The sequence below is a fragment of the Amblyomma mixtum genome, chromosome 8 (genome assembly GCF_055824585.1).
Source record: "Amblyomma mixtum isolate Tamu chromosome 8, ASM5582458v1, whole genome shotgun sequence".
Lineage (NCBI taxonomy): Eukaryota > Metazoa > Arthropoda > Arachnida > Ixodida > Ixodidae > Amblyomma > Amblyomma mixtum.
In genome coordinates, this window is record NC_143019.1 from 59,357,292 (window position 1) to 59,372,731 (window position 15,440).

Sequence of the window (15,440 nt, forward strand, 5' to 3'; positions counted from 1 at the left end):
CTTTAAATTTATAAATTTATGGCCATACAATTTTAGCTGATTTTTCTCTATAGACAGTATATAGACTATGAATAGACAAAAAGAAATGTCTACAGGAAGGCAATAGAGTCTTAAGAAATCTACAGAAAGTCTATAGAGCATTTTTATAAGTGATTTAGAAGCTACGACAGACCGAAAGGCCCAACAGCGGCTCCTCTTCCCCAAGGATTCGTGCCCGGCACGCTCGTATCGCGAGCTCAAGAGGCAAGGAAACGCTAGCCGCGAGGTTTTCCGACGGACGCAAGCGAGGCTCTGGCGACGGGGCCCATGACGCACGAGCGCTGCTGTGTTTGACGAGCGATGTGAAGAGGGCTGAGCAACCGCGATGGCCCCGCTTCGCGCGGAGGTCACCGACCAGCACAGGACGACGGCTTCTCACGCTGCTACACCAGCCGAAGACACGAGAGGGAAATGAAAATAGTCGAAGGGAACGAGAAAAAAAAATTCGCTGTGGCCTAGCTTGGTTAAGCCCGGTAATTGCGAACGCAATATCCGTAGCTACGCCATGGTACAGCTGGTAGTGTAGCTAGTGGTGGTGCTTGTGGTTAGACTTGTGGTGATGCATCGGTTATATAATCCAATCCAATCCACTCCAATCCACTCCATTCCATTCCAATCAAATTCAATTCAATCCACTCCTATCCAATACAATCCAATGTAATGTAATCTAATGTAATGTAATCCAATCTAATCCAATCTAATGCAATCAAGGTCAAATGAAGGTCAATGGTGGTCACCGGCCGCGGCACGGCAAAGGCGTGAAAGTGCAAGTAGTATTGCTTTCGCAATAAAAGAGAGCGTGCAGCACGAAGCGCATTCATGCATGTTAGACGACAAAGAATGCAGGTCCTCGAACCAGCGTTCCAAGAGGACGCCTCTTCAGCGAACAACCTAGAGTCTTCAGATGATAAGATAGTGTCTTGAGAGGACAAGTCGCCTTCGGGAACGAGGTAGTGTTCTCCAGAGGACAGACAAGCATCTTCAATGGACAAGCTAGCGTCTTCAGAGGACGTCTCGGTACCGGGCCTCAAAGGAGGCCCTCCAAGCCAAGGGCGTCGGCCGATTCTGATGATGTCGTGGCGCGGTTAATCCCCTTGGACCCGTTAGCCTGACATCTCACAGGGTGGTAAATGAAAGGGGATTATACCACGGCTTCATCGGATTAACGGCGGAGCATCACGAAAATCGGTCGACGCCATTGGTTGGAGGGCATACTTTGAGGAGCCTCGGCCACTTAGTTGTTGAGTTGTATTCGAATATAGCGCCTTCAGAGTAGAGGTCGCGTCAGCGTACAGTGGTGAGCAGACTTGTCTAGAGCGCTTGAGCAGTGCGCACTTGGTAACAAAAACCGAAATTAGAGAGCAGCCCCTCATTACAGGGCAAAGTTTTCGTGCCTGCTTTGTTTACGAGGCTATCTGGCGCTACTTCCGTGCAAGCGTTGCAGCTGGACCCTAGAGGCTGCCACAAAATCTGGATTTGTTTGCAAGGAAGTGCACCGCCCGAGCGCTCTAGACAAGGCTGCTCACCACTGTACGTACATGCTAGTCTCCTCGACGTACAAGCTAATGCCTTCAGACGCCCAGCCACTGTCTTCAGAGGGCAGATGAGAAGGAGAAAATGGTTAATACATCTTTACGTGCCAAGGAAAGAAGAATGTGGGCCATATACGACCAGCCGTAGGTGAGAGCCGCGGGTTACTTTAGAGTGCCGATCCCCCGCAATTCTTCGAAATTTTCCGAAATCTCAATACACACGGTGCGTTTTTGCATTTTGCCTCTACTGAGATGCGGCCGCCATTTCACGACCTCGTAGCGCCTAAGGCGTTCAATCCGAGTACACATAAAGTACGGAAAGCCGGTCAGAAACCGCTTCCACTGGCCAGAATTGTTCCGCTCTCAAAACCGAGGCGTAAAATAATGTATCAAGTGGTTACAGGTTATTGGGGATGGGAATATTATTATTATGATGATGATGGTGATGATGATACATTTTTATGGCACCATGGCAGCTTTGGTCAAAGGACGCCATAGCACAAGGTATCTTTCGTTACACAAGGAGGGGATCAGAGACCCATTTATCAAGCGTTTCGCCTCCTATAGGCCGAGTAATACCCGTGCCACACGCTCACAAGAATTGACAGTAAATGCTTAAGGCCTTAAGTTTGTTAATGCCATTAATTTCGGAGTTGGTGCTAGACGTCCACATTTAATGCCATTATCGGAAGTTAAGATGACGACAACGCTTGCAAGGTAGTCAAAAGTTTCATCTGAATATAAACATTCCTAATGAGCACAATATATGGGAAATGTTGTTCAAATGTAATATAAACACGATTTTCCAGAAAATGCGGCTGTTCCTGCTTTACAAGTCGAAAAAAGTAGCCATAAACTCGCATGTCAGCACAGAAGTGGAGAGTACCTGTCAATAAGGCTGGTTAAAATGGCGCTCTTCGCATCGAAAATGCGGTATAGATGCCTCATCTAACTGAAAGTTAAGAATTAACCATTTCGTACGGGTTAGGAAGTTGTTACTAACAAAGTTGCATGCTTTTCTGCGTGTGGAATGGGAACGAGAGTACCTACGCATTGCACGGGCGAATGAGTTGTGGCGAACTCAGTAGATCGCGAATGGCAGTAAGGCTGATGCCATTAAATTTATGCGTGTGGCACCACACGAATGTCATTAAAACTTAAGCAGTAAGCACTTAATGACATTAAATCTGTCCGTGTGGCACGGGTATAACAGGCAAGGGGAAAGCTTGTACCCATTGTATCACCAGTGGGTACCCGGCGGCATAGGGCATCGAACCGCGCACCTCCTCTATGCGAGGCTGATATATGAAGGAGTAAAAGAGCGAGCTCCGACAGCAAAATAACAGCGTTGTCGCCTCCATCGAAGTTGTTGGTAGCAGTTCATTATGCCTGGTACAGCGCGGAGACAGACTAATGACGATGACAACAGCGCTCGTCTGCGCTGTCTCCTTCCTTTGTCCGTCGTCTGCTTCGCACTGTACCAGCCATAATGAGTTACCGCGCCTCTCATTTTGTCACAACCTCACCTAACCTTTCCGCTTAAAACTAGACCGGCCAACTGTTCACTGCAAGTGCATTGTTGACAGCTTAATTGCTCCCTCCATTTTCCAATCCTTCGCATCTCGCGCAACTAACGTTTCTGCACCAAAGTGTACGATTTATCCTGCCGTTACGTACACAGCCTCAAGGCACAAATTACTGCGCAAACTGCACGAAACAATTCCTGCATTTATTTCTCGAGTGAGTGCCAAGAGTAAAACGGCAAGAGAGCGCGGCTAGCAAACATGGAACAAGGCCAGAACGGGGCCCCGGTTTACAAATAAAAGGCGCGCCCGTCATAACAGCTGCAAAGCCAAAACTCTGCCATTCAACATTACGCAGAAAAAAAAAAAGGTAGAGAAACAGAACAAACCGAGAGTGTTTCGAAATAGGAAGAATGTGGCTCCTAGTCTCTTTTGCACATTTTGGCGCGCAGCCCGGGTAAACCGGGCGAATACAAACGGGCGCGACGACCTCGAAGCGGACCCAAGCTCGCAAGACAGCACCGCTTAAACGTGACCCCTGCATACGACCCAGAGGTCGAAGGAGTCGACACGCGTCGGACCGTCGCCATTGTGCGCGTCTTCGCGTGATCTCCGCGTTCGCCCTGAAAGTACAAAGGACGAAAGTTCAGGAGAGAATCTAAAGCAATACAAAACAAAAACAAGCAAACAGACCTAAACTTAAGTACAAAGAAGTGGATCTCTTATCTGCGCACACGACGCGGAGGCTACCGGCTGGCCGGGAGGGTGGCTCCCGGGAGCCGGGGGGGGGGGGGGGGGGGGGGGGGAGTGCCACACAATAACGATAAGAACAAAGAAAAACGAAAAATAAGTGGAGGGAAGAAGCTACGCACGCGGCGGTTTTGGACAAAAGGCTGCCCGGTAGGCGAACGGCAAAACACAAAAGACGGATAAAACAAAAGCAGAGAAAGCGAGGGAGGCCGGACGGGACAAGGTGCGTGGAGGGGCCACAGTGTCGGCCGGTAGACGTTCCTCGGAGCACGTATACCACACCTGCCTGCCACGGCCGCCGAGACAATGGGAGGGGGACCGGCGCGGATGCCTTCTGAGCGTCCCGCAGACGGACAAAGGCGCGCGTCAGGAGGGCTGTTCTGCTCCGTGCCCTTGGGTCGAGATCGTGTCTCTCGTCTTTCTCTTTGCGCAGATCGGCGCCCCCACGGTCGCCTAGGGAGGACATGCGCCCGATCGGACATGCGCCCGAAAGAGCGCGGTCCCGATCTGCGGCAGATAGTGAGGGGCAAAGCTCGGTGAAGAAGGAGGTCCCGACCACAAATGGCCGCGCTGAGGACCAACATGGTGAACTCGGGTGTATACGCTTGAATGAACCACGCGACCTTCCATACACTATAGCATGACGAAACTGTCGCTATGGTTCTTTCGTTTTCTCGGAGGAGAAGGGCTCAACGCGCGTTAATTGAGGCTGAGAGTTGGGCCCGCCGGCAATTACCTATGACTTCTCGCAGTACTACAGAACCAAACAAGACGAAGAGGAAGAACACAGGGCACGTCCGCTGTCTAGTGTTGTTCTTAACGTCTTGTCTGGTTCTGCGCTGCGAGAGGTCATGAGGCATGTGCGTGCTGTATGAATGAGGCCGCTGAGTAGCATGTTTGAAAAAGCCGGTAGTGAACTCTTCCCTCAACATAACAGTAGTAGTGGTTGCAGCCGTGTAGTAATAGTGATAGTAGTTTGGCGCATCATAGCCTCAGTATCTTTTGCGTCATTAAACTCAATATAACTAAGAAGTAGTAGTATTTGGGGTGCAATGGATATGCGGCAAGCAAAGACATTCTAGTGATTGCGTATTGAGTTTTACAGCGATGGTTGAATGAGGGTCCGGCAATGAAATATATTCTAGTGATTGCGTATTGAATTTTATAGCAGTGATTGAATGATGGACTTCATCCGAAAACTGTTGCATGAATTAAAATTCCCGCTTCCACCTCACGTCAAATGGCAGTGTTGCCCAGTTCGGCCTGAGCCACAGGGGACTAGACACTCTCGAGAACGTGTCATCCGTGGTCACGCGGTGCAACTGGACCCGGTACAATTATGGCCGTCGTCTTCTCCGGCCAGTGAGATGGCGATAAGTCCGGGAGTTGTATTTTTCTTTCTTCTTTCCATGTTTGTTTCCCTGCTTCCACCCTTCAGTCGTCTCTGTGTTTTCTTCTCCCGTCCGAGACACGGTAAGTGGTCCAGCCGAAAGCGCAAACACGCGGCTTGTGCGTGCGGAGTGGTCCAGTGACGCGGGCGCTTTGACGCACGCGCGCTCAGAAACTTCCGCCACCAAGGGAGCGCGGCGGGCTAATTCTGGCGGCGCCCGTAATTGCGCCCCGCGTATATACGGCCGCGCTGTCAGTCAGCGGCGATGAGGTCGAGCAGAGATCGGCACTCAGGGCAACAGGTGTGTAATTGATGACTCACAGATCCGTCATTCTCCCACCGTCCCTGCCGTTGTTCGATCGAAGGCGGTAACGAGGGCACAAACAACACGTGGGTCGGACAGGCGGCAAATGCATTATTACACCGCAAGCGGCAAGGGACATCCGAAAGGATGTAGACGCGCAATCGAGGGGGACCCCTACTGAATGAGGGATGAGGCTGTGGGACGGAAGGGAGCGTCTTCCTGCATCAACCAAGCTCCGCCTACTTCCATGAGCGTCATTCATTGTTCCACCGGGATGCGCAATCAGTCTGTCGTGAAAGCGATTCCCGTTGCCCCAACAAAACGCTAATTACGTGATGAGATTGTAAGAGCAAGAATTTTGGTGCCGCGACTTGCTTAATAGCGATAAACATTGAAAAGTTGATTTTGTTTACTGCTTATGGTCGAGGACGAGGTTGAATCACTGCCGCGGCAGCCGCACGAGGGTGAAATGCAATACGCCCGTGTACTGTGCACGTACACGTTAAACAGTGTACGTATACGTTAATGTCAGTACAGGTTAAATAAGACCCCCAGGTGGTTGAAACTGTTCCGCAGCTGACCACACCGGCGCCTTTTTCTTCCTTCCTTCTTTCACTCTCTCCATCATTCATTACTTCCTCGTGGCGTTGTTGAGGTGTCCACCGGGAAACGAGACAGTTCTTACCTCTTTTTTGTGTTTGTATGTGAGTGTGGTAATGTAACATAAAGCGGGCCGTGGGCTGCTCTTTGCAATTCCTGTTTTAACCTGTATCTGGATATAAAGCGTCGCAGGAAACAAAATTTCCATCATTGTCATCAACCTTAGTTATGCCCGCTCCAAGACAAAGGCCTCTTTCAGTGATCACCAACTGTACTTTTCCTGCGCCAGCCACGGTCCACCTGTCCAGGCAAATTTCCCAATCTTCTCTTCCAACCCGTTAGGCCACCCTGGCTTATGTCTTCTTTTCCTTGGAATCTACTGTGTTATGTATACTCTAAATACGACTGTCCCCTCTGTGTTCTCCACTATAACAACAAATTGCACAGGAGCAGAGGGTTACCCGGTGTGCATTTTAAATTACCAAAACGCCGTGTTAGTATTACTTTTCAGAAAAAGAAATTACGAAGGGGAAGAAATGGGACAAAAGTTGGATGGAATGAAAAGTGAGAACAGTGAAGATTTCATGCTATCATCATTTTCCGCAAAGTTACACCGACTGAAGGACCGAGGCTTCAACCACTGATCACCGATTATCCCTGCCCTGCGCCAACCGCTGTTATAGCTTCCCCTCCATACTCTCCGCCTCACCTGCAACGCCTTCCCATCCTTGGATACCATCCTGTTACCAAAGGCCACATTACCTCCGGCGAATGGTGTGTCCTGCCCAACTAGATTTCCCGGCCATTGTTTCAACTCATAGTTTTAAACTATGTCGCCACCATCAACAGCCTGACCACACCCACTGCAGGACAAACGCCTCTCCCATGTCTCTCCAATTAGACCTGTAACAGTATGTATATTGTCTTAAATAGGATGTAGAAGGGTGACTGCTTGTCGCATCGAGCTGCTTTAATTTCCGGCAGGATATGAGACAAACGTGATCTCATCCAGCTATGATGCGGCCTGCGATAGCTAGCTGTTGCTGTACTTGATGTCGACAGGCCTAAAAACTGCCCACAGTCTTTGTGTGTGGGCTACTCTGTTCTCTCTATTTTAAAATTGGTTTTTGAGGAAAGGAAATGGCGTAGTATCTGTCTCACATATCTCGGTGGACACCTGAACCGCGCCGTAACGGAAGGGAGGAACGTGGGAGTGAAAGAAGAAAGAGAGAAAGAGGTGCCGTAGTGGAGGTCTCCGCAATAATTTCGACCACCTGGGGATCTTTAACGTGCACTGACATCGTAATGCACATGGGCGCCTTTTGCGTTCCGCCTCCATCGAAACGAGGCCGCCGCGGTCGGGTTCGAACCCGAGTACTCAGGCTCGGTAGACGAGTGTCTTAACAACTGAGCCACCGCGGCGGGTTATCTATTTCCCCATCTTTGTCTTCGGCCCTGTATCCCTTTCCGTATACGTGTGGTGGAAACCGAACCGATGTCAAATTGACATATACCTACTTTTTCTTCACTGCTTCCTCCATGTCCATGCAAACGCTTCCAGCATGGTTCAGTACAACCTAAGTTGAAGATAAGTTCTAGAGATTTGGCACATCAATTAGCTTTAAACAGTATTGGCGCGAACAGAAAGAAACATCGCACAAGACCTTACGGTCGTCGCCTTACATGTGTTGCTCTTCGAACATGATTTGCGAAGCGCAGACTAAGAGAACGGCCACACACATTCACGACTTGCGCTATACTTCTAGCTGTCGTTTAATGGTGCAAAGTGAGCATATATTGCCCGGGTGTGCTCCTTAAAGGGACACTGAGGAGAGCACTATTAATATATTTTTTATAGCAAAATCCGATAGTTCGGCATGTCATGGCTTTGTTGCCACTTGGCCGGCAGCGAAAAATGCATTTATTTCTAAGAATTTGGATTCGAAGTTGAAAAGGTTTTTCCCGCCGCTGTGATTCAAACTTGGGATTCGGCTATGACGACAGAGGACTAAGTGACGTGAAACATGACGTGTTGCAGACTCCGTGATTTCTGGCTGCCAGCAGTGCGGCCTAGCAGCAGCCGAAAAGAAAGCTACCGCCGGCCGCACGTTGAAGGCATCTATCGGCTATTGCGGCCGTCGCTACAGTCGCTTCGCTTACGTTTGCACCGGCGTTTTGCGAGCGTTACGATGGATCTCGTTCTCGAAGTCGTCAACGAAGTTCTCGCAAATAGACACCTTTAGCATACCGTGTACCTTGATACCGCTAGCGGAATACCGGGAGCCCGCCTAACGCCGGCGAGCAGGCGCTGATTGGTCCCGATGCTTCAGACGAGCGCGTAGCTGCCCGGCACGTGGCGCCATCTGGCGACGTCAAGGAGATTTGCGCATGCATTGGCTGCGCCTCAGTGATTTGTGCTTCTCGTGTCCTAGCGTTGCTAGAACCATTGGTTCTAGCAACACTGTTTTGTTATATGACGTCATGACGCTTGTACTTGCGAGTTTGGCCTGTGGCGGCGATACCTGTATTTTGGTTCTTGCTCTTTTCTACGTTACAAGAGCTTTGTTGTCAGCATGAGTGGCGTTTTTGTAATCAGGAGCTGGTATTCTGTCGATACAAGCCAACTTCAATTTCTCCTCAGTGTCCCTTTAACAAGTTCATGAATTCCCTCTCCTTGCCTGTGCGGCGCTTCGCAAACCACGGAAGAACTACAGACATATAGCAGGGCACAGAGTTCCCTGAAGGCCTTTCTCTTCAAGCGTGATATCCGCCATTTCCCAAAAATGTCCACTGGAATGCGAGGTAGGAATTTTACCGCTCCCGAGCTAATTGAAAATGGCCGCACGATTGCCGTGCATCAGAGCTCGCATGCAGTAGTTGACCTCGAAGCTGTTGGACAGAGGAGCCAAACAGATGAGAGGGCGCGTTATCGAAACCGCCGCGTCACTCGAGTCGGGCGCTTTGCATAACGCTGCAAAGAATAACCGAACCTGTATACACTCGGACCTCGTTATAACGGAACGGTTTATAACGAAATGATGGATAAAACGAAGTAATGAAGATTCCCTTTGGAAGCTCGGGTCAACAAGGGCCACAACGAAGCTACGGCTATAGCGAAGTGATCGCCGGCCCCCTTCAACTTCGTTATAAAGAAGTTCGCGTTATAACTCCCGTGCTACTCAACCAAGCCGTCCTTATCTTTACATGACAACTCGTCTACCTGCGTATTTTAACGATAAATTTTCTGTTACAAAAACCAATCCTCTCCCCTCCAAAAATCTCAAGAAATGCATCGTTCAGCAAATAGGACTTACTCTTCCAAGCGGCCCTGCCAACCAAGAGAACGACATAAATACTGCCCCCCCCCCCCCCCCCCCCCTATCGGCGAATTAACTGATGCAGCTCTTACGCGTAAGGCTCAGCTGTCAAACAAGTTGCGCCGATATGCCAGACAGGAAAACCTTGATCCACGTTAGCCTCAGCTAGGCGCTCATGCTGCAACCACAGCCTGAAAATACGCGGTCACAGAATGCGCACATATTCTTGGATGCCGTCATTGGAGAATGTACAGGGAGCGTCGAATGTTCCCAGGCTCTTGCGAAGTCTGCTTATTAGCAGTGTATTCTGGCACTTCTTAAGACGACTGTGAAGCCAACAGGGCTATCAGAGGAAATAATGATACTCTCCCTACCCACTAGAGAGACTTGGAGGATCGGGGATGACGTAAGTGCCCCACTACACGGCTCAGGAGCAGACCCTCTGGCCTGGGAACTTTTGACGCACACTGTACATGCAGAAGCTTGCGAGGGAAGTTACGCCTGCTGTGACCGCAGGAGTGACCGCAGTGTGGCGAAGCCGAAAATCTATACTCTTACGCACGCGCAGTAAGCCGCAATAACATCAGCAGCCTGGAAGGTCAGGCGCGCCTGTGGTTTGCAGTTACGCCCGGATCTACACACGGATTACGTCACTGAAGTGACTCTACGCACGCAGCCTCCTAAGCGCCATCTGGCCGTGAAGAACGCAACCTCTAGAGACATCCTTGGCTCATGGAGGCGTGACTAACTGCGTAGTGAGTCGCGCCGTCGCCAAGCGGCGACACCATCGCGTAACAGACTAGCGCGTGCTCGCGCACGCGTTCGAAAAAGGCCAACAGGCTTCGCCGCAAGGCACCGCGAGAGGGCAGGAGCAAAAGAGGAAGGAGCCAAGTGTGGGCGCGGAAGAAGCCCACGTGACGACGCATATGTTTGAGAGAGAGAGAGAGGGAGAGAGACTCTTTAATGAAATACAGAGAATTTAGCCAGCGTTTAAATTACGCTGGCATGCTACTCTGCGTAGGGAGGGAAATTTGGGAGATAAAGACAGAAGGAGAGCAGCGTGGAAGAGGTAAAAAAAAACGAAGATAAAATGCGGCCATGAAATGGGTACTAAGGATGCAATGGTGAGTATGGATGTGTAACCTATGGAATGATGGAGTGCATAGTCCGACAAATGGGCTGACGAAGTTCACTGCATGAAGAATGCATGAAGGTAACGTGCAAGTGAATTTAAAGCTTATCGAGATGTCCAATGTCTTTTAAATATGTGAATAGAAAGTTCATTGCAAGTCTCTGTTGCCTGAAGCAGGCTAAGGGACCTAAAACTTTGTCCATTGTTAGGGGCACTGGGCAGAGCTTCTGCATGCAATGTTCATAGTACGCAAGCTCGTTAGCATACGCAGGGCACTCAAGCAGGATATGTTCCACAGTTTCTATCGAGGCACAGTTGTCACAATGCGGACTGTTCATTTGTCCAAAACGGTAACGCAAGCCGTTTGTATATGCAGTATTCAGACGAAGTCGGTGATAAAGTGTTTCCAGATGTCGTGGAATTCTGGGTGAGAGTCTTGATCTAAGATGTGGGTCGATTACATATGTTTACGATATGTTTGTGATTACAGTGACTACACTAGTGTACAGAAGGCAGTGTCTTCTATAAAGCATACCGTAGTTTCGAAAAATACGTCCGACGTACCCTGTGGATTCTCATTAGAGGTACGGCGACCGTCCCTGTAGGCCCACGTCAAACATTCTATGCCCATCATGCGCCTTGCTATGCGCCCGCAAGTTACTGGCTACATTCGCGGCCTTCGAAAAGCTGCAAAGTTCACCCATTCTTACATCTCCGCACTCCCGCAGACGACACAAATCGACGTCTTCGGGCCAGGTTGTGTCACTTATCACCAGAGTGCATGCAAGCGATGGCGGCAGGCGACGTGACGTATACGGCAGCGGTGGTACGCATTCGCTCGTTGCCTTTACTTTGCATTTATAGTAAGCAGTCCCGTTATCTGTCACCTCGATCTGCTCGTAATTTATGCAAGCTATCATTAGCATTTGCACCGTCTGCGATTATGCACAGCACCAGCCTCTGAAGCGCACGGCGGATCGAGCGCCTACCGAGCACAACACGCATATCACCGTGCAGAACACCCATCCATATAATACCGGGTAATCCGTAAGAAACGCTACGCTAGCTCTTCCTTGCCGGCGGCATCATAATCATCATCATCATGACCAGCCTGACTACGCCGACTGCAGGGCAAAGGCCTCTCCCATGTCTCTCCAATTAACCCTGCCCTTTGCCAGTTGTGGCCAGCGTATCCCCGCAAACTTCTTAATCTCATCCACCCACTCAACTTTCTGCCGCCCCCTGCTACGCTTGCCCTCTCTTGTAATCCACTCCATTACCAGCGGTTATCTTGCCATCGCACTACATGCCCTGCCCAAGCCCATTTCTTCCTCTTGATTTCGAATAGGATGTCATCAACCCGTGTTTGTTCCCTCACCCACTCAGCCCGCTTCCGATTTCTTAACGTTACACCAGTAATTTTTCTTATAGACAGGAGCAAATAGGATGTTCAGCATTAAAATTTTTATATTCTGTCTCACAGCCGTAGCAAAAGGCGCGTCGAATCTACATGAGGCCTACGCTGGTACAGCGGCGATGACCAAGCCGGCGAACCTGCCGATGCGTAGGCGTGCTCCACAGCAACGCACGGGGGAGCAACAGAAAAGCCGGAAGTGTGAACGATCTGCTTCCGGGCAAACAGCGAAGATGCCTGGGGTAGACTAGGCAAGCGCTCAGCCCGCAGTTTTGTCTTCTCGCGTAAGTTCGCATAAATGGAGTTAAGCACAAGCGGGTTTTAGGTTAGCATGAGCCGAACATTCGACTGGGCGTCTCAAGAGAGCGCCCGCGCGCCCACGGCTGTTCCACATGCACAATGTTTGTTTGACGTTCACGCTGCACAACCAACACTGGAAAAAAAAAAAAAACGAAACTCCTCAAAACACCTTACGGAATTCGATTCTTGCCTAAGAAAAAGACGACGGCATTCCGTGTCATTTTTTTCATAAATGACGCGGTCCGGGCGCAAAAAATTCGCTGAAAGTGTCGCGTATATACGTGTTAATGATGCATAAAAGGCGAAGAGCGACCCATACGAATGGTCAATAGTACTCGATGAACTCGCATGTCTGAACAAGTTTCGATGCAACAGGGCGGAAAGGTGAGGTAGTTGGTAAACATTCAGTATAAAAAATCCAGGCGCTAACAAACAACGACAGAAAGGGGACACAGCGCTGTGTCCACAGCGCTGTGTCCCCTTTCTGTCGTTGTTTGTTAGCGCCTGGATTTTTCATAATGAAGTTTTGATGCCCCTAAAACTGCGAAAGTGTAGTAGGCGCTTTTCTTTCCCTAATGCCTTCATGCCGTTTCGTGCATTTGTTGAAAACAGGCAAAGAACACCGACCGCTGCGAAAAGGGTGAGCATGAAGACAAACGCGTATACCGGTATATCGGGCACATAAAACATAAAGCAAAAAGCAAGGTCGTGAGAAATGTCACCACTGCCCGGGTGCACCGCTGCAAAGACGCCCAGCTCCACCCCGCACTTAAGTCGCTGAAGCAGGGTTTCACAGCGTCGGAAATTACGCTTCTTTTCGCGATGGTTAGCGTTAACTCACTATGCGTATGCGAAACGCATTAGAATTGTGCTGCTCGTACCGTAATTGAAACACACCCTTTTCCCGTGAGCGCAACCAATGGACCGAATGAATGAATGAATGAAGGAACGAACGAACGAACGAACGAACGAATGAATGAATGAATGAATGAATGAATGAATGAATGAATGAATGAATGAATGAATGAATGAATGAATGCACACGAAAAGTAACAGGCCAACATTAGAACGGAACAAGTACTGGACACCACCATTATTCGGGACCATAAATACGATATTACGGGATATCCGTCAATGTTGTGATGACGCTGTCACTAGTGAACTAACGTTACCGACCAAGAGACACGTTGGCAACGTCGCTCTTTACCTGCGACAACCGCTTTGTCAAAACTAAGTACAACAAGGAGTTTCACACCAATTCCACGTCTGCACCGCTATGCAGAATTTGATAATAGCACAAAGCGACTCATGCATAGGTGCGGTTACGCCAGAGTTAACAATAAACTTCTCAGGACACTGGTCCTGCGAAGAAGATTCCGACGCCGAGTTCAGAAGATCGAATTCCAGCGCAAAAATTCAAATGGAAACAAGGCTTGAAACAAGGGCTCAGTTATCCTGGCGCTTGAAAAAACGCGGCAACACCTGAAGCTTCTATATCTTGCGCAACAAACAACGTAGAACGTAGATAAACTCTATATATATCTACTTGCTATTCTTTTATCGCTGTGCATCAATCGATGCCACTAATACGCTTTTCAATGCGCCTTAACTACGCCCAACGGCCGACACGCTCACGCATACGCATATGCACCCTTCGCGCCCGATTTTGCGTGCGCGCTTCGGGTATTTCCTCCGTTCGTCAACTCCGGGATGGTTGATTTGGTTTGGTTTATGGGGTTTAACGTCCCAAAGCGACTCAGGCTATGAGAGACGCCGTAGTGGAGGGCTCCGGAAATTTCGACCACCTGGGGTTCTTTAACGTGCACTGACATCGCACAGTACACGGGCCTCTGGAATTTCTCCTCCATAGAAATTCAGCCGCCGCGGCCGGGATCGAACCCATGTCTTTCGGGTCAGCAGCCGAGCAGCATAACCACTTAGCCACCGCGGAGGCTGGTCAACTCCGGGAGTAAGCCAGAATAAGTGCCTTTGAAAACTGGGTTACGCCGTTTGCATTTTACTTTGTCTTTGCATTTTCTTCTGTGTTGAGCGAGGTGTTCAAGCTTCATGGGTGTCCCCCACCAACTATCCCACACACAGCCGCTATATTAGGATACAATAATACTCACCTTCCTGACTGGCACGCTGCGCAGGGCACTGCTCATCATGTCCGAGATGCCGAGGAAGCAGTCGTCGCAGTCACAGCCGTCGCTCGTCTCGCCTGCGGACAGCGAAGCCGCCGACGAGAAGTCGTCGTCGCCGCTCGAGGTGCTCATCTTGAGGCGCGTGGTGCAACGGCAAGGAAGAACGGACCCCCTGTCCCCACGCAAAGAGGTGTAAATCCCAAGAGCTCACTCAACGTCCGTCAGTCGTCCCTCGTCGAATACAGTAGCCAACAGTCCTTCGTACGTATCAATGGGAGTCGTCTCGTAATGATGTATCAACTGTCCCGCAGAAGTTTCGCGTGCCCTCGAAATACCACGCACTTCCTTTAAGGAAGAAGTTGTTTAATGATCGCCCCTCTGGTATCGCTTCGTCTTCCTGTTGCTCGCCTATGCAACAACAGGCGGAACTCGACAAGGGCAGGCACAGACTTGAAACAAGTTCACAACCAAGAATGCTTTCCTCGTGATGCGGTTCTGCGGCAACGCTACTCTTGGCGATTGAAATGACTCGATGGCTTGGATGTGCAGAGCCACGACACAGGCACGGCAGCTACCTCCGCCACGCACAAAGCAATAGTAGCCGATGGATGGAGCTGCACGACTTTAGTGACCACGAGGTGATTCCGCGACACAAGTTCTAGAACACCTCGCGTTCTCAAACTGTTCACTTGGGAAATGGTCCCTGCAGGTAAAATCCTCTGGCTTCCTTAGGGGCACAAGACAATGGCCTTCCTCCGGCTTCCTTGGGAGCGCGAGGCAATGTCTTTTCCGGAGAGCACACACCTTATGCGAAGGAGGTGACCGACAGTAGGCCAAGTCTTGAGAGTCCAGCGTACGTCTTGAAAGTCGATCTCACAGTAGAAGAGGTAGTCTTGCAGTGAAAAGACGCTGCCAATCCAGGACAATGTCCAAGTTTGTCTCCAGCATCCATCAGGCGTACACTTTTTCAGTGGAACAAGATGCACAACACAAAG

General features: G+C 49.9%; 1 protein-coding gene across 1 annotated transcript in view; it reads right to left on the bottom strand.

The window, feature by feature from the left end:
* Positions 1-15,440, bottom strand: part of LOC149332606 (uncharacterized) — a 266,465-nt gene that overhangs the window by 60,118 nt on the left and 190,907 nt on the right. The window lies entirely within an intron of this gene.